At 32.2% G+C, this 22,636-nt stretch overlaps 2 pseudogenes; both read right to left on the minus strand.

The window, feature by feature from the left end:
- Nucleotides 1-3,311: 3,311 nt before the first annotated feature.
- On the minus strand, nt 3,312-11,154 carry LOC149540984 (putative protein phosphatase 2C 41 pseudogene; annotated as a pseudogene).
- Nucleotides 11,155-11,221: 67 nt separating this feature from the next.
- LOC149540985 (coatomer subunit gamma-2-like) lies at nt 11,222-14,186 on the minus strand (annotated as a pseudogene).
- Between the last annotated feature and the right edge of the window lie 8,450 nt (nt 14,187-22,636).

A 22,636-nucleotide genomic window follows, 5' to 3' on the forward strand; every position in this document is an offset into this window, starting at 1 on the left:
GATTCTAGAGGAAGTTTCTAGAATAGATATGTAATATAGGGTAGATACATTGTATCCTACCTAACCCATCTTAACCCTAATTTTGATGATGGAGAATGAGCAGAAAAATATCTTAATTTCCTATTTATAGGAATGTCGAGTCATGAAGCATCATTATCATTTGCAAGAACCCAAGGGAGATAGAAGGTCAAAGGATTTTGCTTCATCAAGTGAACTAATAGAATAGTCTGCAAATGGCATGTTAAGAAAGAAGCCTTAAGGAGATATATTCTTGAAGGGTGAACAAGCTATCAGAACTAAAAAGTCAAATGAAACCCAAGCATAATGCAGAATTGAATAGAAATCTGTAATCTACAAAGTGAAGTTGTAAATTGTGTCAAATCAAATACTCTAGTACTCTCTCTAATAATTGTGTCATTTAGGGTAAAATAGTTTGGACTAAGGTTGACTTAACAGTCATTAGAAAATCCTTTAACAAGGTGAAATTTCAAGTGAATGGCCCAAAGTCCTTTAACCAAGCTCACTTCTAATAGGGTGATTGAAATCCCTTAACCAGGTCACATTTAACAGTGTGCATTGTAACCTTTAATAGGTTTGGCCTTTCATAGGGCATCACTTCAAAAGAGTGAAAAAGGAGTAGCATGTTACTAGTGGTTTTTCCTAAATTGGGTTTCCACGTTAAACCACTGTGTCAAGTGTGTGGATGAATTTTTATGTTTTATTGCTGCATGTTGATTTAACATTAACTTGCAAGTATTGGTAATAAGTTTTGATACATTTACTGATATGAATATTCAAATGGGTTCACTAAGCTAGTGAAAATTTTTATTGGTACATCTAGACCTTGAATAACTGATTCACCCCACCTCCATCCCCACCCCCTCTCAATTATTCTAAAGAATTCTAACAATAAGGTGTTTTTGAGAAAGAGAAACATTAATATATTATTATTTTAAAAAGGTTAAATTAAAAAGTTCAAGATGTAACTTCAAAAAAGGGAATGTGCAAAATAATATTTTTTTTTTTTATGGTTATATTCCTTTAAACAAAAAAACACATTGGAAGTAAATTTAGAGGTTAAAACTTTCATTTCATTTTATGGTGCAATATTATATGCTTGAATGACAAGTTGTAGTAAAGCTTTTGTAGAAAAACACATGATTTCACATGATGAAAAGTTCACTTGAATGATATCAAGGGGAATTTTCTTTATTGATCAAGGAAATATATTTGGATTCCTTTGAACTTTGGATAGATGAAGAGCATTTGACAAAACTTGTATAATTTGTGGAGGCTTTTGTTGATCTCGATCAACTTGATAATAATAGAGAGTACATGAGCTTAGCTAGTTGGGTTCTTAGTCTCATGAAACTTAATAATGACCAAGATGTGGTGGAATAAAAAATTTAAAAAGCACATCATAAAGTAGAATATGGTTTGGATGTTCATGTTGACAAGGATTTCTCATGGAAGGGAGGATTTTTTTAACGGGAGTTGTAGATCCGCACTGAAGAGTGAGTTCTTGATTGATGAATCGTCAAAGGGATTTTATTAATGTGAGATTAGAAGTACCCTTACAGTGAAAACATATATTTATCAAAAAAAATGATCAGTTTTATTGTAAGAGGTAAGGTTTCAAACCACAGGCTTACAAGATTCAACTTCGACATATTATTTTTATGTTTGTCTTGTTTGTATCAAATTTTCTTCTAGATGGATTTCTTATTATTTAGTTTTTATGAGAGGGGGTTTCATGTTTACCTTTCAAAGTATAATAGATTTTAGAAGAGGTTTTATTGTTGTACCTTAAAATTTTATTGATGACTAATAATATTGTTGTCAATTATACCCTCAAGAATAATCTCAAAGCTCCATGCCCTTTTTTAATAAGTGATATAAATCTAATAGATTTATGTCATTTTCAAACTCGCACAACTATTAAATACATGATACATATTTTTAGATATTATCTCTTCTACACTTCAAGGTATTTTATGACTCAACAATATATTGAAATCAAATTAAATTAAAATCAAAATAAATCTAATAGGTTTATGTCATTTTCAAACTCACACAACTATTATCAATACATGGTAAATATTTTTAGATATTATCTCTTTTGCATTTCAATGTATTTTATGACTCAACAATATATTGAAATCAAATTAAATTAGAGTTGTTATTTATGACCTAGAAACCTTACTTGGTTGATGCTATACCTATGCTAAGTCTTTGACTCCTCTAAAATTGCTAGAATATCCTAGAAAAAACCTCTATCAATAGTTATCATATTTACTATATTTATATATTTATTTAATTAAATTCTTATATACTTTATGTTGAAAAAGACCAAAAATGGCTTCTATTCCTCAATTACAATATATTAAATAATAAAAACTATTTACTACTTTTTCAATTTGCCATTAAAATGATTGATTATACACTTTGGAGGGAATAGAGAAAATTTGGAGGGAATTTTAGCCAATTATAAAAAACAAAACATATTTTCTAATAATGCTTTCTTTTGTTGGATGATTATTGTGTAAATGAAAAAAGCCCTAGACACTTTGAAAGTAGAAACCCTGGTAGCTGACCCATTCAAAAGGGTTGTTGTTGCTACAATTGCAGGTGCACTTCCAAATATCAACAAGTAATACATTTTAAAAAGACTAATCTTGCTATGGTTTCTAGAAAATGAAAGGTGAGTGATAGATTTTCAGGTATTTTTTCTTCTATAGTATTCTAAGTTTATTATTTGATTCTATCTAGAGTTAGATGGTAGAAAAAGGTCTATTTTTCTGTAATCAAAAGATTTATTACCTTTTTCCAATACCATCACTAGTGTAATACTAATTATTCCATTTATAAGAAAAGTAATTTGATATTTAATGTAAGGGAAAGGGAACTTAAATCTTGCATATCTTAAAGAAGCCTTAAGTGATTATCTGTACATTTCCCTTTTTTTTTAATAATCAATGTGAATATTTAGAAATAATTTCATTTCTTGCAAAAAGTAAATGTTATTGAAGGGTTGATTAGAATTGGATACATAACTTTTCTATAGGTCCCAATAGAAGTTAAATTGTTTGAGTAAAAGAATGCCTCCTGAGATTTGTGATTTGTGATATCAATTGCTTTTTCTTCAAATAGAATGGTGATGGCTTTTTTCCAATTCTTGATTTCAATGTCATTTTATTAATGTAACTTAGCAACATTAATTTCATCCACAGGGTATGATTTTAGTTTCCACAATAATCAATCAAAATTTATAGAACACTAAGTTAAAATTAGGATCCAAAGTATGTGTATCCTTAGGCAAACTCATAAAGAAATAATCTAAAATACACTAGAATACAAGATATTGTTGGATAGAATTGATTAATTGTGTGTTGTCCTTAATGTTACACAAATGCCATATTAGTTTCTATCAGTGAATGTCGAGCTAACTTGGGCCGTAAAGATAGTTTTCTATGTGTACTGAGCATTCCTATGTTTGCCAAGTTCAGAAGGTAGTGTCTATCGAGTTCACTCAGGAGACAAAGGAAAGTGTGCTGAAGATGAGTGTTAACTGAGCTCACTAGGTTAATGAAAGAAAAGTCGGATGGAACTAGTGCTAACTGAGCTCACTTGGTTGCCAAAGGATTTTCATAAGTTTTTAGTATTAACTGAGCTTATGTTGGTTAACACAAGAAATCATTTCTAGGTTAGTGTCTATTGAGATGAGTCAAATAATGAAGGATTTACTTATTTTGGTATATTAAGCTTAATTGATTTATCTATTGATTCTAGCCGATTCAGATGATGAATATTGATTATTCTAAGTTATAATTTAGCTGACTTGAAAATGTGGATGATATAAGTATAAGGTCAAGTTGTCAATGTAAAATATGGATGTATGGAAAATGTGCATGAGTGAATTGAAGATCTGATAATAAGTAGAAGAAGCTAAGGATAAGTAGAATATCCTTGTGGAGCTAAAGAGATATATTCGATTGGAGAGGATCAAGCACAAGCCCAAACAAAGATCTATAATCAGCAATTTAGTTGCATTCAATTCAAGTCATCTCATTGTTACTTTCTTACCATTGTAGTAGTGATCTAAATCTCTTAATAGAGTTGGTTTAATAGCCATTTGTAAATCCTCTAACAAGGTGGCAATTCTATTGAACTGTCTCAAGACCTCTTACAAGGCCATTCCTAATAGGGTGATTAAATCCTCTAATATGGTCACACCTAACAATGTGTTTTGTAACCTTTAATAGGGTAGGCTCCTTATAGGGCTCACTTCAAAAGAGTGAAAAATAGTAACTAGTTGCAATTGGTGGTTTCCCCAAATTGGGTTTCCATGTTAAATCTTGGTGTCAAATGGGTTCATGCTGTTTACTTTTAGATGTTTACTATTAAGTTAAAGTAATAGTAATCTTAGATAATATCTAAAGATTTTCATGTTTACCAAGCAAACATAGTGTTTACCGAGTTACAAAATTTTCATTGTTTATTGAGCATTAGCAATATTCAGTTTCTAGAGTTTGTTTTAGTACTGGCATCTAAGGGATCTAGGATTTATCTTAGTGGTAAATAATTCACCCCTCCCCTCTTAGTTACTCCTCTTATATTTCCAACAATTTATATCAAAGCTTTTGGTTCTTGCAAAGAAAGTTTCAAGGGCCTAAGCTAAAGATCAGGATGTCTTGCAGAACAGAGATTCCCAAGCTAAACATAGACAAATTTGTAGCACGGCAAGGACTAATGAGACTACATATAGGTAGTATCAGTGATTCAAGTTGCAAATATCTTGATGCTGAATACAAGACTCCCATTGGAACATTATCACTTAAAGATATTGCTGAAAAGAAGAACCATAACATCATAATGATTGGCATTTCATCTGTTCTTAGTTATGCTGAATTTGATGAGGTAAGGGACTACAAAATTGCTTTTGAAATGTGGAACAAACTGAAAGATATCTATGGATGAGATGACAATGTAAAAAGAGCCAAAGCAAAAAGCCTTAGAGGACAATTGGATCAAATGAAAATGAAAGAAGATGGAAAAATTGCAAAATATGTGGAAAGAATCAAGGCTAGTGTAAGTGCAATCAAGGCATCGAGAGGAGACATCAAGGAGGAAACTGTTGTAAGTTAAGTGCTCAAAACTCTTCTTCCTATTTATGCAATTAGAGTATCTACTATTCAAGAAATGAGATATGATCCAAATTGTAAAATGTCATTGGATGCTCTAGTTGGAAGATTGACAGATTTTGAGTTAGATAATTTTGATAACTATGTACCTGCTTCAATGAATATTGAGTCTGCATTTGAAGGTAAACTTGCACTCAAGAAAAAGGGTAAAAATTTAAAATCTAGTCAATCAGGAAGTGAAGAAGATGGAACATCAAAAGAAAGTTAAAATAGTGATCTTGAAGTTGTTGAATCCCTACTTGCAAAAAAATATTCCAAAGGCAGAGGAAAGTACAAAGGTAAAGTTCCTCTAATCTACTTTTCTTGTGAAGAAGTTGGTCACATTGCTACTAGGTGTCCAAATAGGGAAAAAAAAAAAAAGATGAAAAGAAAAGTCATAAGTACAAAGGCAAGAAGGATTTCAAGAACCACAAGGACAAAGGTAAGAAATCTTGTTTTATGGCTAAAGATTTCAATAATAGTGAAGATGAAATGGTATACATTGCTATAAAGGATGAATCTGATGATGAAGGAGATAAGATGGCACTTATCTCTCATGTTAGCAGAAATGATACATGGATTATTGAAAGTGGATACTCACATTGAATATGACTAGAGATAAAACAAAATTTGAGAATATGGAACATTATGATGAAGGTAGTGTAAGATTTGAAAACAATGAACCTTGTTGCATAAAAGGTAAAGGATGTATCTTATTGACCAATGAACTTGTATGTGACAGTGCTTATTGGGTTGAGGGATTAAAACATAATTTACTGAGTGTGGCACAATTTAACAACATTGGATTCAAGGTAGAATTCATAAGAGGCAAGGCCAAACTACTGGATGGAAAAGGAAGTCTAGTTGGATCTAGCAAACAAACAAAAGGTAACTTATTTTATTTTGACCTCAACGAAAGTTCATGTTTTATTTCTCAATTAGAAGAAAGTTGGTTATGGAACAAAGGACTATGTCATGTAAAATTTAATAATCTAGTTAGATTAGCAAACATAAGAAAGTAATAGGTCTTCCTAGTTTGAAGAAACCTAACATGGGTCTATGCAAGAATTGCCAAATTCGTAAGATGGGAAAGATTAGTTTCAAAAGAAAAAACTATCAATCTAAAGAAGTCTTAGATATTATCCATTCTAACTTATGTGGTCCTATTGGAATAGAGAGTTACAATGGAGAAAAGTTTTTCTTTCTTTTTGTTGATGATTATTCTAGAATGATGACTCTAATGTACTTAAAAGAAAAATATGAACCTTTTCAAAAGTTCAAAGTGGTATTTGGGAAGAGTAGAAAAATAAACTGGAAAGAAATAAAAAATGTTTAAGATCAGATAGAGGTGGTGAATTCATCTCCAATGAATTCAACAATTTCTACATAGAAAATGGAATCAAAAGATAGGTATCAACACCTAGTACACCTCAATAGAATGGTATAGTTGAAAGAAGGAATAGATCCATCATGGATTGTGCGAGAACATTGATGATTGAAAACAATGTTTCTCTCAAATATTGGAAGGAAGCTATCAACACTACAATTCATACCTTAAACATAGTACAGTTAAATAAAGACTCAAACCAAATTCCTTATCAGCTATCGTATGGCTAAAAGCCTAATGTAAGTTCTTGAAAGTATTTGGCAGAAAATGTTATATCTTGAAAGAATCTAGAAAAGGAAAATTTGATGTAAAAGGTGATGAAGGCATATTTCTAGGATACTCCTGCAGAAGCAAAGAATATAGGTGTTTGAATCTATCTACTCATAAAATCACAAAAAGTGCACATGTAAAAATTGATGACTTTGTAGAAAAGAGTGAAGAAGAAAGCTACAAAGAGCCAGAGGATTATAGAAGATTTGTTTACTATGAACCTGATACTTTTACAAACACATATGAATGAAATAAGGCTTCACCTCCCAAGTCCCCAAAACCTCCAATAGCTACCAAGTTGTATATAGTGCAACTTGAGTCATTGTCTAAAGAACCTGAGTCACAATCAGAGGCTACTGAGCTAGTTCAAACTAAGTCTGATGGACCTAAGTCATAGAAAGTGGGATCTGAGCTTGAAATTGAAGTTCATGATGAAATCAATGAAATTCATTCATTATCCAAAGTGCCCATGTTAGCAAGATATGTCAGAAGGCATCATGCACCTGATCAGATCATTGGAGACAAATCTGATGGAATAATGACAATAAGTAAATTGAAAGGTGCATCTTTATTTTCTAATTTTGAACCTAGAAATGTTAAATATGCATTAGATAATGAAAGTTGGGTTGAGGCAATGAATGATGAAATAGAACAGATTAAGAAGAACAAAACATGGACTCTTGTTCCTAGACCCAATGATAAAAATGTAATTGGTACAAAATGGGTGTTTAGAGATGAGTTGAATGAACATGGCGAAGTTTCAAGAAATAAATCAAGATTAGTATGTAAAGGCTATTCTCAAGAAGAAGGTATTTATTATGGTCAAACGTTTGCTCCTATTGCAAGATTACAAGGTGTTAGAACTTTGGTAGCATATGCAGCACACAGAGGTTTTAAAGTATATCAAATGGATGTTAAATCTACATTTTTGAATGGAATTCTTGATGAGTAAGTCTACATTGAAAAACCAAAAGGTTTTGTGAATCCTAATAAGAGAGATATGGTTTGCAAATTACACAAAGCATTATATGGTCTCAAGAAAGCTCCCAGAGCTTGGTATGAAAGACTACATAACTATTTGTTATAGATTGGTTTCCAAAGAAAAAATGATATAATAGTTTTTATGTCAAAGAAGGACCAAACAAAAATATTGTATTGGTAGAAATATTTGTTGATGATACTTTACTCACAGGGAATGATGACTTATGCAAGGGATTTTTAGAAGAAATGAGCAAAGATTTTGAGATGTCTATGTTTGGTGAGATAAAATTCTTTGTTGGGTTGCAGATACAATAGAATAAAAATGGTATCTACATCACTCAATCTAAGTATATCAAAGAGATACTCAAGAAATTTGGAATGGAAGATTCAAAACCAGTTGGAACCCCCATGTGTACTGGACTTAAGCTTACCAAGGATGATGACTACAAAGAAGTTGATGAGACATTATACAGATTAATGATTGGGAAATTACAATATGTAGTACATACAAGGCTTGATATTGCCTTAGCAGTTGGGATAGTGGCAAGATTCTTAGCAAAACCCAGAGAAAACCACATGATGGCAATAAAAATAATCTTGAGATATCTAAAAGGCATTGAAAACTATGGCTTATGGTACAAACTTGGAGGTAATCTTGACTTAAAAGTATTTACTGATGCTGATTGGGTAGGGAATCTTGATGACAAAAAAAGTACTAGTGGTGGAGTATTCTTTCTTGGCAAAATACTAGTATCTTGGACAAGCAAGAAGCAAAATTGTACATCTCAATCCATAGCAAAGGTAGAATATGTGGTTGTAGTAGTGAATTGCTTTAACATTGTTTGGTTCAAACAATTGTTGGAAGGAATGAAGGTTGAAATCAAAGAGCTAGTTGTCATATATTGTGATAACACCATTGCAATCAACATATCAAAGAATCAAATAATGTATTTTTTTAAAAGAGAACATCGCTATAAAATATCATTTCTAAAGAGAATTGGTGCAGGACAAGGAAGCCAGATTGGAATATGTGAATATAAAGGATCATATTGCAGACATATTCACGAAGCCATTACCCAAGGATGCCTTCTTGTATCTAAGAGGTAACCTAGGGGTTATTCCCCTATTAGAAGCTCACTAAATAAAGTTTAGTGATGCATCAACCAAAGCATGTTGAAATCAATTAGTTGATGCAGAATTATCAAAGGCTCATTGCAAATGAATCAGTAATTGAGGTACATTGATATTAATAGAGATGTTCTCTTTGGCATGTGTTGTTAAAGAGGGAGAAGTTATACTATCATATTTCATAAGAAATTTCTCTAAGAGGGAGAAGTTTGTAGTGAGAGGGAGAATAAACTTGGGTAGATGGAATTTTTATGACAGAGGGTGAGATCTAAAGACATGAAAGGAGCTCACATTGATAGAGGGAGTTCTCATGTTGAGAATCAGAATGAAACTAAGGATATGTTTCTTACTTTATTATTGCTCTAGAAATTTCACTATGCTATGACATGTTGTTTTGCCATCAATTCCAAAGAGGGAGATTGTTGGATACAATTGATTAATTGTGTTTTGTCCTTGATGTTACACAAACGTCATATTAGTTTTTGTTTGTTAATGTCAAGCTCACTCGGGTAGTAAAAATAGTTTTTTGTGTCTACTGAGCATTCTTGTGTTTGCCAAGTTTAGAAGGCAATGTCTACAGAATTCACTTAGGAGACAAAGGAAAGTGTGCTGAAGATGAGTATTAATTGAGCTCACTCAGTTAATGAAAAAAAAGTTGGATGGAACTAGTGCTAACTGAGCTTACTTGGTTTCCAAAGGATTTTTTTAAGTTTTTAGTGTTAACTGAGCTTCTATTGGTTAACATAGGAAATCATTTCTAAGTTAGTGTCTATCGAGCTGGGTTAGCTAATGAAGGATTTTCTTATTGTGGCATATTAAGCTTAATTAATTTATCTATTGATTCTAGTTGACTGAGATGATGAATATTGATTATTCTAAGTTATATTTTAGTTGACTTGACAATGTGGATGATATAAGTATAAGGTCAAGTTGTGAATGTAAAATATGGATGTATGGAAAAAGTGCATGAGTGAATTAAAGATCTGATAATGAGTAGAAGAAGTTAAGGATAAACAAAATATCCTTGTGGAGCTAAAGAGATATATTTGATCAAAAAGGATCAAGCACAAGCCCAAATAGAGATTTGTAATTACCAATTTAGTTTTTATTCAATTTAGGTAATCTCATTCTTACTTTCTTACCATTGTAGCAGTGATCTAAAGCTCTTAATAGAGTTGGTTTAACAACCATTTATAAATCCTCTAACAAGGTAGCAATTCTATTGAATTGTCTCAAGACCTCTTACAAGGCCACTACTAACAGGGTGATTATATCCTCTAACAAGGTCACACCTAACAATGTGTTTTGTAACCTTTAATAAGGTTGGCTCCTAATAGGGCTCACTTCAGAAGAGTGAAAAATAGTAACTAGTTGCAATTGGTGGTTTTCCCAAATTGGGTTTCCATGTTAAATCTTAGTGTCAAATGTATTCATGCTATTTTCTTTTATATGTTTGCAACTAAGTTAAAGTAATAGTAATCATAGATAATATGTAAAGATTTTCATGTTTACCAAGAAAACATAGTGTTTTTAGAGTTACAACATTTGATTTGTTTGTCGAGCATCAATAGTATTCAATTTCTAGAGTTTGTTTTTGTACTGACATCTAAGGGATCTAGGATTTATTTTAGTGGTAAATAATTCACCCCTCCCCTCTCAGTTACTCATCTTATATTTCCAAAAATATGTCATTCTTTATTTCTCATTTTAAGGCTTCTAAAGCTAATTTCTTTTTTTCCATTTGTGGGTCTTTGATTTTGCTAACAAAATTGGTTGCCTCTTGATTATTCACCACTTTTCATAAATCATAACTAGCAATACTTAGAAACTTTTCTTTTGATTCAATGTCCTATACCCTCACATTTGGATCTAACCATAGATGTGACTTGAGAATCCTATCTCAAATGTCCCCAGGAAAATTTGAAGTGAAACCACCACTATCCTTAATGCTTACATGTTTAGCACTAGGCTCATGATCAATGGAGAGATGAATAGCTCTTCCTCTTTAGCAAATAAAAAATCTAAAGTCACTGACATTTGCAACCAAAGGTTTATGGCATCTATTAAGATGACTATGATAGCAAGGGAATCTCCTCAAGAAATGTTCAAAATGCATCTAAGAATGGCCTTATCTCTATTATTATAGGCTTCGGTTATGTCCCCAACAAAATAAAACCATATTTCTTCCTCACATGAGTGTGAATGCATGGACAAAGAGTTTTCTAGGTATGAGAATAGCCTTAACTAGTGAGCTTGATACAAAATATGAAATGAATTACTCTAGAATGGAAGCCAATAGGCTTTCATATGTATGTGAAACATATCTAACAACATATATCCATCATTTTTTATAGCTATCTTTTTACTAGAATCCTTCTTCTCTGCCAATGGCTATGATTTGACCTCCTTTGGAATAGAAGCCAAAATAATAGGTTCTTCACTAGATTCATAAGTATGTAAACTTGCTTCAAGATTAACCAGTGGGAAGACCAAGTTACCAAAAATGAATCCTTTAACATACTTTCCATGCTTATCTAATGAAACATCTCCATCAAGAGTATTTAGGTAGAGGGTTTCTCAATCTTGAACCTCATCATCAATGGGAAGACCAAGTTAAACTAGTATGAAGACCAAGTTACCGAAAATGAATCCTTTAACATACTTTCCATTCTTATCTAATGAAACATCTCCATCAAGAGTATTTAGGTAGAGGGTTTCTCAATCTTGAACCTCATCACCAATGTCAAAGAGGTATCAACACAATATTAAAAATATGTGAGGCTTTAAAGAATCAACCAAGGCACCAAATTTTTCTAGTAAACTCACAAAACTTTCCCTAATTGTTGGGTTTTAAGAATAATTCTATTGTATATATAATGAATATACTTGCTAGGGTCTATAGTCTTTGATCCTTTGTGACCAAGAAAATGAAGAATGTGTGTTGAAAGATAGGTGAATTCACTATCTTCAATAAATTCACAAAGATGATACATGCCACTTTACTTTGCTTCTAAAATATTCCTTATATGAATAAGAATAGAATCTATAATAGCTTTCTTATACTCAATCCATTTTCATGTAGTATATTACTCAAACAAATTTATTATTGTGTGGTATTTCTTTGGGAATTTCAAGCACAAAGATGTAATAGCTTCCACAACAATAATCTTGATCTCATATTCCCTATCAGACATGAAATTTCTAATTTTGTTTATCAAATGATCCACACTTGATTCATTTCTTGTTTTTAATAGTGTGGTAATAGCTAGAGTGGTTTTGAACTAGTTTTGGTCTAAAATTAGTCTCTCGATATCAATTTTGTAGTTTGTAACTGCAAACAAATGTGTCATTACCACCTTGTTTAAAGTACAAATAGTTGAAAACCAAAGAACTATCTTTGATGAGCTTAAAAATAGTTGTAAAATAGTAATAGCGAGTGTGAACTCTTGAATTGTCACTCCATTCAATTCTATTATATACCTTGTAGCTTTAAATATGACCATTTCCACATTGTGGTACAAACATTCTTCTAAATAATCATAGAGTGAATGTTGACTAGTTTGTGAATTTATATTTGTTTCTTATATAATGTGGTAGGTGTAATAGATAAAAGAGGCATTGAGCTAAAGGTGAGTGAATTGTTCCTCTCATTAGACTAGTCACAAGCTTTATTATAGCTAAGTAGCCATTTTGTCAAATGAAGAAAGGCTAGTGTATGCAATTTTACAAGAGAAATATTGGACCAAATTACTTCTTGTACCTTTTTATTCAAATGATTGACAATATATCGAGTGGTTTGATGTAAATGAATTCCACTAATAAGAGAAGTACTAGAGACAACCTTTTTCTTTTTCTTTTTTATCAACAATGACTTGTTTTAGATATCTCTTAATTTGTCTCCTTGAGAATTAGCAGCTAGGAAAAGTTTATTCTTAGCACATGTCCATCTATATAAAAAAAATTTACATTTGGCAATTTTTACAACTTTTCGGCAAAATCTGTATAGAAATGTTTTTACATTAGCAATTTTGATTTAGGCTACCTTCATCTATCATTATGATGAAATGATTTGTTGTGTACAAGTATTTTTAAACCTATTTTAGAAGTAACATCCTTTGATCCCTTTATGCAGGTACCAATGAGTTGTTTCCTAACATTGCAGAAGGTTTCAAGGCCTTCGTGTCAAGATTTGCATTGTTGATGGTATGTTATTTCTTTTGTTTAAGGACCCAAATGCTCCAATATTGTATACAAACTTCCTTGATGAGTGTTTCACATGTTTGTGTAAATTATGAGAATATTTGTATATCATAATTGTAATTTTAAAAAAAATTCTTAGAGAATAGCATAAGTAGTTTTAATGTAGTTGTGAGTGGTAACTTTGCATGTGATAAAGATCTCATATTGTCTATAATACTCCTTTTTCACATGTTGCCTTTTTAATAGAATACTCATAAGGGATTTATGATGCAATTATTCTAGATTATTTTGATCCTATAGGTATGATGTTTGGTATGTATATAGTACTATTTATTATAAGTTTGTTTGAAATACCCTTTCAAAATAAAAAGTAAAGTGAAATAAACATTTTTTAGTTTCTATGATAATTGTGAAGTGTGACTTGAGCATTACTAAATGGACATAGGTATAGCATGTTTGAAGTGAGGGATTGAAATATTTTCAAAAAAATCATTGCAAAATACTCTCATTGTCAAAGATGCACAAGAGCTGGATCATTTCAAGATTTTCAAGCATATAATGTGACTATTGCAATTTCAGCCAACACGCAAAATGAGACTCTACCATTATGGACCATCTTTTCACAAATGATTAGTCCCCATTAAAACCAATATTTTGTTAATGAAAAAAAATGAACTAGCACAATTGAAATATTTTATGTCCAGGAAAGTAAAATATAAGATAGGTGTAGTAAAATATGTTGGAAAAAAGTCAGGATGCCCACATGGCATAGATCTATATATGAAATTCTTATTTATATGGAAGCATTTTTTTTTATACTTTCATTTCCCGTCAATATTGAGTTTATATGTTCTATGCAATTAAGAATTGAATTCCCTAATCGGATCTACTAGTACTTAGGACTTAGGTGCAAACCACTACATAAGCTCATCCAATTTGGGACCATCCTCTCCACTAATTAAATGATGTTCAACCACAATAAATAAGGTAACTTGTTGCACTACTTACATTGTATCCATTTGTGAGACAGAGCATCCCATTTCTCAGGTGTTTTCAAAGGAAGATAAGGGACTTGACAACTAGGGGACTTGAGCTAGTATGCTATACATTCTTATGAAATGCTTCTTGTAGGATATTAATTACAAGGTTTAGCCTCTGTTGCATGACATTGGTCCGATATAGTGGCCATCTCAATTAGTTTATCCAATCATATTGCCATAGAATTGCTTGCTGCTCAAATTTATGATAGCAATAAAGATAAAGTAGTTCAGGGTAAAAATGGAATTTGGCTAGTTGCATATTATTATTGTTTGCTAACTTTAATTTTAGGATTATCATTTATTTCTATAAAGGGTAGTTACCTCTAGAAAATTCATTCATGATAATCTTAGTAGCATGATTCATTCAGTTCTCTTTGGAAACAATAACACCAAGGTCTATACCATTTGGGAGACCTACAAATCTAAGGCTCTTAAATCCTGGTTGATTGTAGCTTGCATTTGTCAACTTGAATATGTGTTGGGCAGGAAATATTTCAATGTTGGAGTCGGAATGGTTGTGAAAAATTGTGTTGGTGTCTTTATTACCAAGGTTATATGTCTTAGATCTCAATTGCATGGTCCACTCCCATTGTTAACCCTTCATTTATTTTCATTATTTCTGTATGGCTCGCTGTAATATACATATAGTATTCCATAGTCCTTCATTTTAGGGGCTCTAACATTACCTTTAACTTTCACTTTGTCATTATATCTATTTTTATTATAACTAGTTTATCCAGATTACCAAGTTTTCATTTCCATTGTTGTGGTCTCATATATGGTAACCTTGCAAAAGGATAACTTTGAAATACAAGATGATAAGTACTTCCAAAACATATCCTGGTTATGAATCTTATCAAGAATATGTGAGCACTTGACACATCCTTGCCAGTGTATCTTTTAAAAATTCAAAATTTGTGAGAGTGTATAGGGTTGTCTGATGAAATAATAGTTAAAAAAATATATATTAAATTTTGTATTCTTAATACTAAGTTTCTGGATTAGATTGTGTAAAGATTTTTTTCATCAACGTTTTGAACCACACTACATGATCCATCATTAGGATGAGAGAGCACGAGGTGTAAAAAAATGTTTACATTGTTTTACACCTCTTGTTTTACATTGTTTTACACCTCTTGCTCTCTCATCCCGATGATGGATCACGTAGTGTGATTTGAAACGTTGATGAAAAAAATCTTTACACAATCTAATCTAGAAACTTAGTATTATGACTATCATGGATTGTGGAAATCTGATCACATTAAATTTTGTATTATTCAGGTACATATAAAATGAAAGTCTAATTACAAAAGATAAATAATTAATTAGAAGCTATCCTTGTTTCTGAACTTCAAATGAAATGGTAATTGAAATTTTCATAAGATTTTCACTATTTTGTATATAATTCCACAACACATCAACATCATTTCCTATCATTATCTCATTTTTAATTCAATTCTTGAAGTAGACAATCTTATGACTATATTGTTTTACACAGTATTGGACTCTATAGGTTTTCCTTGCGAAAATAACATAATCTCTAAAAGTGTAGGCTGAAAGAGGAAAGAATAAACCTTTTATACAAATCATAGATTGAAGCATAAAACAAACTTAAATTCTTTTTAAATAGGAGAATGAAAGACACTGATGTACATGTTGCATGTGCAAATTGTAAAATTATGTTTTAGAATTAAAAGAATTGGTCTTTGTACAAGCTATAACTGTTGCAGTGGCAGAGAAGAGAAACGTTGTAGGAGGCAACATTGTTGAAAATGTAATAGGAAATTTAATGTTATGTTTTAAATGCTTTTAGTTTTTGAAGTTTGTAATAACGTCCTACATGTGGTGGCATGCCTAGAGTAGCAGTTCGATAAGCTCTCCAGATATAGCCACCTAGGACCAGGTGTGTGGATCTTAAATTAGAATAGTTTTTAATTCGTAGGTGGAGTGTTAATGATTTTCATAATCCAATAATAGGTAGTAGGCAGTTTTTTGGAATATTCTTGATTTCGATTGTCTAATATTGGTAGGAAAAGAACATTTCAGATTCTTATCCTTTTTTTGGATAGAAGACGTTTTTCTTTTCTAGATAGAAAGAAAACGTTTCACATCCTTTAATTAGGAAAAAGAAAGTCAGTTTTAAAAGAAAGCCAGTCGGCTATGTAAGAGAGGAATCGAATTTGGAGAGATATGGAATGTTTTTTCATTTTGTCTTTGTGCAAGTTTTCAATGGTCTGAGTTTTGAACAGATTTTTCTTATCTTCTCACTGGAAACAAGTTGATAGTTTGCAGAAGATTAAAAAGTTTTAGTTTTGGGTCGAATTCGGTATTTTTGCAGAAAATTAATCTCAGTGCGTGGGTAATATTTCCCAAATGCACTGTTGGATTTTCATGAGCTTTGGATATGGTATTATAGGCCTAATTATGCCCATCTTCACCAAAGGGATTGAAGATTTTTGATCTGGTTCAAAATTTATACATGTCTGTTCATAGGTCTATCTAGAGACAACAAGAAGCAATGTTTTACAGAAAAATATACTCTGATGCAGGGTCAATATCTCAAGTTTGAACCGTTGGATTTCTCTCAGATTTTTATATGTTGTTTCAAATCTAGTTACGCAAAATATCAATGGTTGGATTGAGAAAATATTGTTTGTTTCAAAAGTTATACATGTATGTTCATGGGTCTATCTAGAGACAGAAAGAAGCAATGTTTTGCAGAAAAATGTACTCCGATGCATGGTCAATATCTAGCGTTTGAACCGTTGGATTTCTTTAAAACTTTTATATGTTGTTTGAAACCTAGTTACACTAATTCTCAATGGTTGGATTGAGTAAATATTTTCTGGTTCAAAAGTTATTCATGTCTGAGTGCAGGTCTATCCAGAGGCAGCAAGAAGAAATTTTTGGGGGGATTTATTTTCAAAGTTTTGTTTATTGAATCTAGTGGATGGTTATAGGAGTCTTATGAGTTGAGTCTAAGGTATCTTTGGTTGTTTTTTAATAATAATAATAATGATTAGAATAGTTGGTTCAAATCACAATGGGTGGTTATAATATATCGTGTGTGATCCTGAAGGTTGTAGATGCCCCTTGAAGCAACTCAATTGAGTGAGTTTTTTCCTCCCGAGTTTTCCAAGGTGTGGCTTTGCATCAATAACCAAGGTCAACCAAAACCAATCCTAGCTAATCAAACATATATTTCAATTCAACTACTAATATGTCTTGCTATTCATACCTAATGATACTTATGCACATCATGATTCTCTATAAGAATTGGTAGCTCAATAGTAAAGAAGACAACTCATCATATCTAGTTTTGGGTAACTTATATAAGCTTCACTTGAGCATTCGAACATTGAGAAAAGAAATATTTTTGACATGTTTCCATATGTCGATAAAAAATTCCTAGCATGCAATGCTATGATAAAAGTGTTGGTGGAGAAAGAAGAAAATTAAAACAAAGCTTATACCCCAAATGATCAGGTGTAACTGTGACCTTTCAAGAGTATGAATATTTTTTAGAAACATGAAAGGTACAGTCCTCATATACAATTAAGTAGGTGGAAAGAAACAATGTTGATAAGGTGAAAGAAATTTAGATAGGACTCAAGCTCGCTAAACTAAAAGTATCATTGAGGTTAATAAATGAAGGTCACTCCCAAGTTATAATCAAAGCAATTGCGAAAAGACCAAGTCACAAATAACATCGCGAAAAAATTGTACAAGAGTGAATTTTTTTTGAAATAGTAATAACAAAAAAAAATTATATTCACTTAATGGGCTAAAAAAAAATTTCCTCATTTTTAATTATTTAGCTAACATTGGTATGAACAATAGGTATTGGATTGGCCTAGTAGCAAATGTACTCATGGAAAGTGCAATTATAAATATCTAGCTTTAAATGATGAAGTTTATATTCATAAATTAAGGTTCCCTAAAAATCCTCCTCCATGCAATCATCATAATAAATTTCACAAATGAAAAATCCTCCCCACACTTTGTCTACTAGCTACTTTAACTCTATTCTCAATCACAAGAAAAGGAGAGTCATAGATACAAAAGAAAGAAGCATTGTTTAATAAATTGTTTTTTGTAGACCATTTTTGAAATACCAGTAAGAATTGACTCTCCAATTCTTTTGTTGAAATATTAGAAATTGTATTTTTTTTGTGTTGGTAAGTTGCTTAAATTAAAACATGAGAGGGAAGTTGACATTTTTAGCACAAGGAATATTGGGTTCCTTCTAGAGATTTTTTTCTTTTTCAAAATCTATATCCTTGCTCTCACTTGATCATTTACTCTTTTGATCTTTCTCCATGGATTCCTCTTCATACTGACACTTCAAAAGTAAGGGGTTGGGAATCCTTTTATACTATTTTTACTAGCCTCTCCTACCTTAGCTTTTGTCAGGGGGTCAGGAATTCAATTTGATGAAGAAACTAGATTCCCTTAAATAAAAATGACAGGTTCAACATGATTCATGTATCTTTTATGATTCAATGAATGTCCATACCATTTTACAATTTCCTAATTTGGTATTGAAAAGGAGGATGCTAGAATATGTTGAGCAATTTGGTTTTACACTTGCCAATTGCATTTGTCTTAAAATTTTCTAAAGCTTTTTAAAAAAAACCCCTTGTACTTATCCAATAATCATTGCAGTCCATGAGACCACATTTATTTGAGGCATTTTTAAAATAGTTTATGTGCCTTGTCTATGTTTCCACATTTTTTATCCATGTCTAGAATGGAAGTTGTAACTACAACATATGATGAATATCCTCTATCTAGTATTCTTTGATGAATGTCAATACCCTGTTCTAAATCTTCCATGTTGGCACTGGCAAGAGACTAATTTTATAGCTACCAATTGCATTTTACTAGTTTGTAGTGGCAGTGAAAGCATATTCACCATGATTGATTTTCTATGTTGTATGGTGACATGTCCTTGACTTTTTTGGACACATCCTTGAATTGATGACATTTTGGGGATGTGGGGAAGACTTAGGACTCCCCCACCCCCACCCCCCCCTACCCCCCCACACCACTTATTTTATTTATTTTAATCTCACCATGTTAAACATATTTTTGCATTGATCTTATCATGTTAAACAATGAAAGTCTTCCATATTTGATTTTTTAATTTTTAATGCAGGTTAAGGACAAAATTTCCAATTATAGTATCTACTTATGTGCCTTCTTATGCTCTTGGAAACTTTGTATGCCTTCCTATGTAGCTCTAATTGATAATGAAATTATGAATGATGGGAAAAAAGGTTGTAGAATATGGCCTTGGGTTTGTTAATTGCATTAGCTTGAAAGTCTCTATATATTTTCACCATATCCACTTTGTGCACATGCTGCATTCATTTCTTTTCATTCCTTGCAATGACATTGTCAAATAGTTGTATTATTTATGATTTCATATTCATTATACCACATTCTTGTGAGACACTTGAACAAATAGTTTTCTTGCATTATACTACTCCAACTATACCTATCACTACTCACATCACCATGACCATAGCTCCCATAGTCACATTGATGACACCAGTCATAACTCCTGTTACTACACCAATCACAATGTCCACCACTCTTGCAACTCATGTAACAACACTGTAACATCCCCCACCACTGCAACAACACTGACAACTAGACCAACTTGGTGCATAAAAAATCTTGGTGTGGCATATAAAAGCTTGTAGCTTGCCATAGATTATGCCTATGGGCTTGGAGTCACAAACTGTTCAACAATACAACAAGGAGTTGCCTACTATAATCTAGAAATTTTTGCATCTCACACCTATACTTTTGATAACTTCTACAAGAAGAACAAAACAACTCCTACTAGTTGCAACTTTGGTGGAAATGCAAAGATGACTACTCAAGATCCAAGTAAGCTTCTCATTTAAAAAATAAAATCAACAAGCATATGGTATCAATCTCTATTTCCATCCAAAAATATATGATAATCAAAATATGTCCCCATGATGAGTAATTATCTCCAATAGTAAACCGCCATTCCAAATGGTCAAATATAGTTCCCAGGTAATATATTTTTTGATCTGCTCCTAAAATTAATTCTTTAAAAGTAGAAAGACCATGAAAGAATATATTCACCTAGATTTTCCATTACAGGGCATCCTAGTTCACTAGCTTGTTACCACAAAATCCTACATTATAATAGAACCTTTAAAGAGATTTTTTTTTAATTTTGAGATGTTCTAGTTGTTTCAACTTGGTCATTGCTTTAAGAACTTGAACTTGAATTTGTAGTGACAAGAGTTTTAGTTAGATAATGTGATGGTTGTTTATATCCATGATTTTTATTATGCTCATTTCGTGGCTACCCATAGCTGACCAACTCATTGTAGGGATGTTGACCATAACCTTGTTGCCCACATGTGCCATATGCTTTTTGATTGGCTCCATGTTGCATGTAAGTAGGTTGGGTAGAGACATGTTATTGAGTATACCCAACAGGTGATGAGAGTTGTTGCTCGTACCTTGTTTATATTGAATCCTACTCACCATAGCTAGGTTGAGTTGTGCCTAAATGGGCATATTCCTATAAAGAGATTTGTGGTCCATAACTTGCCTACGTCAACCCTTGCTATGGATATGTAAGTTGGGTTCATTCTTGTTTCCCATAGCATAGTCAAGAAGATAGTTGTTATCCAAATCCTAATAGTGGTATAGGTTGTTTTCCATAGGCAGGTTGAGATGGTGTTTATTATCCATATCCAAACTATGAAGCCCCTTGTTGAGGATAGCTAAACAAAGCAGGTGTTGATGAAGCCCCTTGTTGAGGATAGCTAAACATTGTAGGTGTTTATTGGCTATAACCCTACTAGGGTGTAACTGGCTATCATTTTCCTTGTGGCATAGTCCCTCGATTTGAAGAAAATTGGGGTGGTCTATATTCTTGTGATGGAAGTCAGTCTTATTGAGTAGCTATAGTTTGTGTAATTCTCGATGGGCCATAACCTTGATTACAATAGGCTTACTGATCATATCCTTGTTGTACATCTACCTATTGTCCATATCACTACTGTGATGTGCCTTGATTCCAATAGGCTTGGTTCTCATAACCTTGTTTAGGATAGCCCTACTAGCCATATGTACTTCCTATTAGTTTGTGGTGACTGATTAGGAAAGTACTATACATACTTAAAAAATTCTTTGGGGTTCGAGGCATCAACCCAAATTTTTTTTTTGGCCTGTGGCTAACATTGTGGTTGACATATAGTAGACATGTTATAACCTAAAGTGGAATAAAATTACTTATATAAAATGGCTTAGGGTTAGGTGTTTTCATTAAGTTGTGATGCAAAATTGGTTCTTGTGGTGGCATTGAGCTGTAAGGGATTACAGACTATAATCAAGTTATAATCACTAGATTGTAATAATATCGGACTTGCTGTTTGGTGGATGTAGCCTAGGGATTGGGTGAACCATGTTAAATCTTGGTTCCTTGTGTTCTTTTCTGTGTGATCTATTATTTTCTATTATTGGTTATATTTGCATGTAATTGTTATTTTCTATCCATGGTTTAATCCTAACAATTGGTATCATAACAAGGTCATTTTTTAGTTATCCTCTATAGGAAAGTCTCACAATTAAGTGGGAGTCTCATGGTTGAGTGGAAGTGATGGTAGACAAGGGTAAGCTGAGGGTTGACAGGTTTAACGAGCAGAACTTCTAGTTATGGAAGATGCAAATGGAAGAATATCATTATTAGAAGGATTTATGGAAGTCGTTCGAAGGAAAAACCAAGAATAAGGGATCTATCTCAAATGACGAATGAGATCTTTTAGATAGAAATACACTAAAAAGCATTTGGTTATGCCTAGCACCATCAATGGCATTTAATATTAAAAAGAAAAGACGATAGAAGATCGATGCAAACCCTAGCAAAACTAAATGAAAAGCCCTTCGCTTCAAACAAGGTATTTCTCATGAAGCATTTATTTAATATGAAAATGGTAGAAGGTGGATCTATTGTAGATCATTTAAATGAGTTTAATACTATTACTAAGTAGTTATGTTCTATGGGTATCAATTTTGATGAAGAAATTACGGCTCTCTTGATTTTTTGTTCTTTGCCTAAAAGCTGGAATGGCTTGGTAATGGTTGTGAGTAATTTTGTTCCTAGATCTAGTATCCTAAAATGTGATGATGTGATTGGTGTTCTTTTGAGTGAGGAAACTTGTAGGAAAACCTCAGTTGGATCTACATCAAGAAGTGCTTTGAATGCACAAAGCAGGGGCAGAATGACTAAGAGAGGAAGTAACTCTAGAAATCATGGGAAATCAAGAGGAAAGTCAAAGGGGGAGGAGGTCTCAATCAAGAGGACCGAATGAATGATGGTACTATGGGAAACTAGGGCACAAAAAGAAATATTGTTGGAATCGAGAGAAAAATGAAGGAGATAAACTAGATGGAGA

This window comes from Cupressus sempervirens, chromosome 9 (genome assembly GCF_028749045.1).
Source record: "Cupressus sempervirens isolate cs-2001-9-10 chromosome 9, ASM2874904v1, whole genome shotgun sequence".
NCBI classification, from domain to species: Eukaryota; Viridiplantae; Streptophyta; class Pinopsida; order Cupressales; family Cupressaceae; genus Cupressus; species Cupressus sempervirens.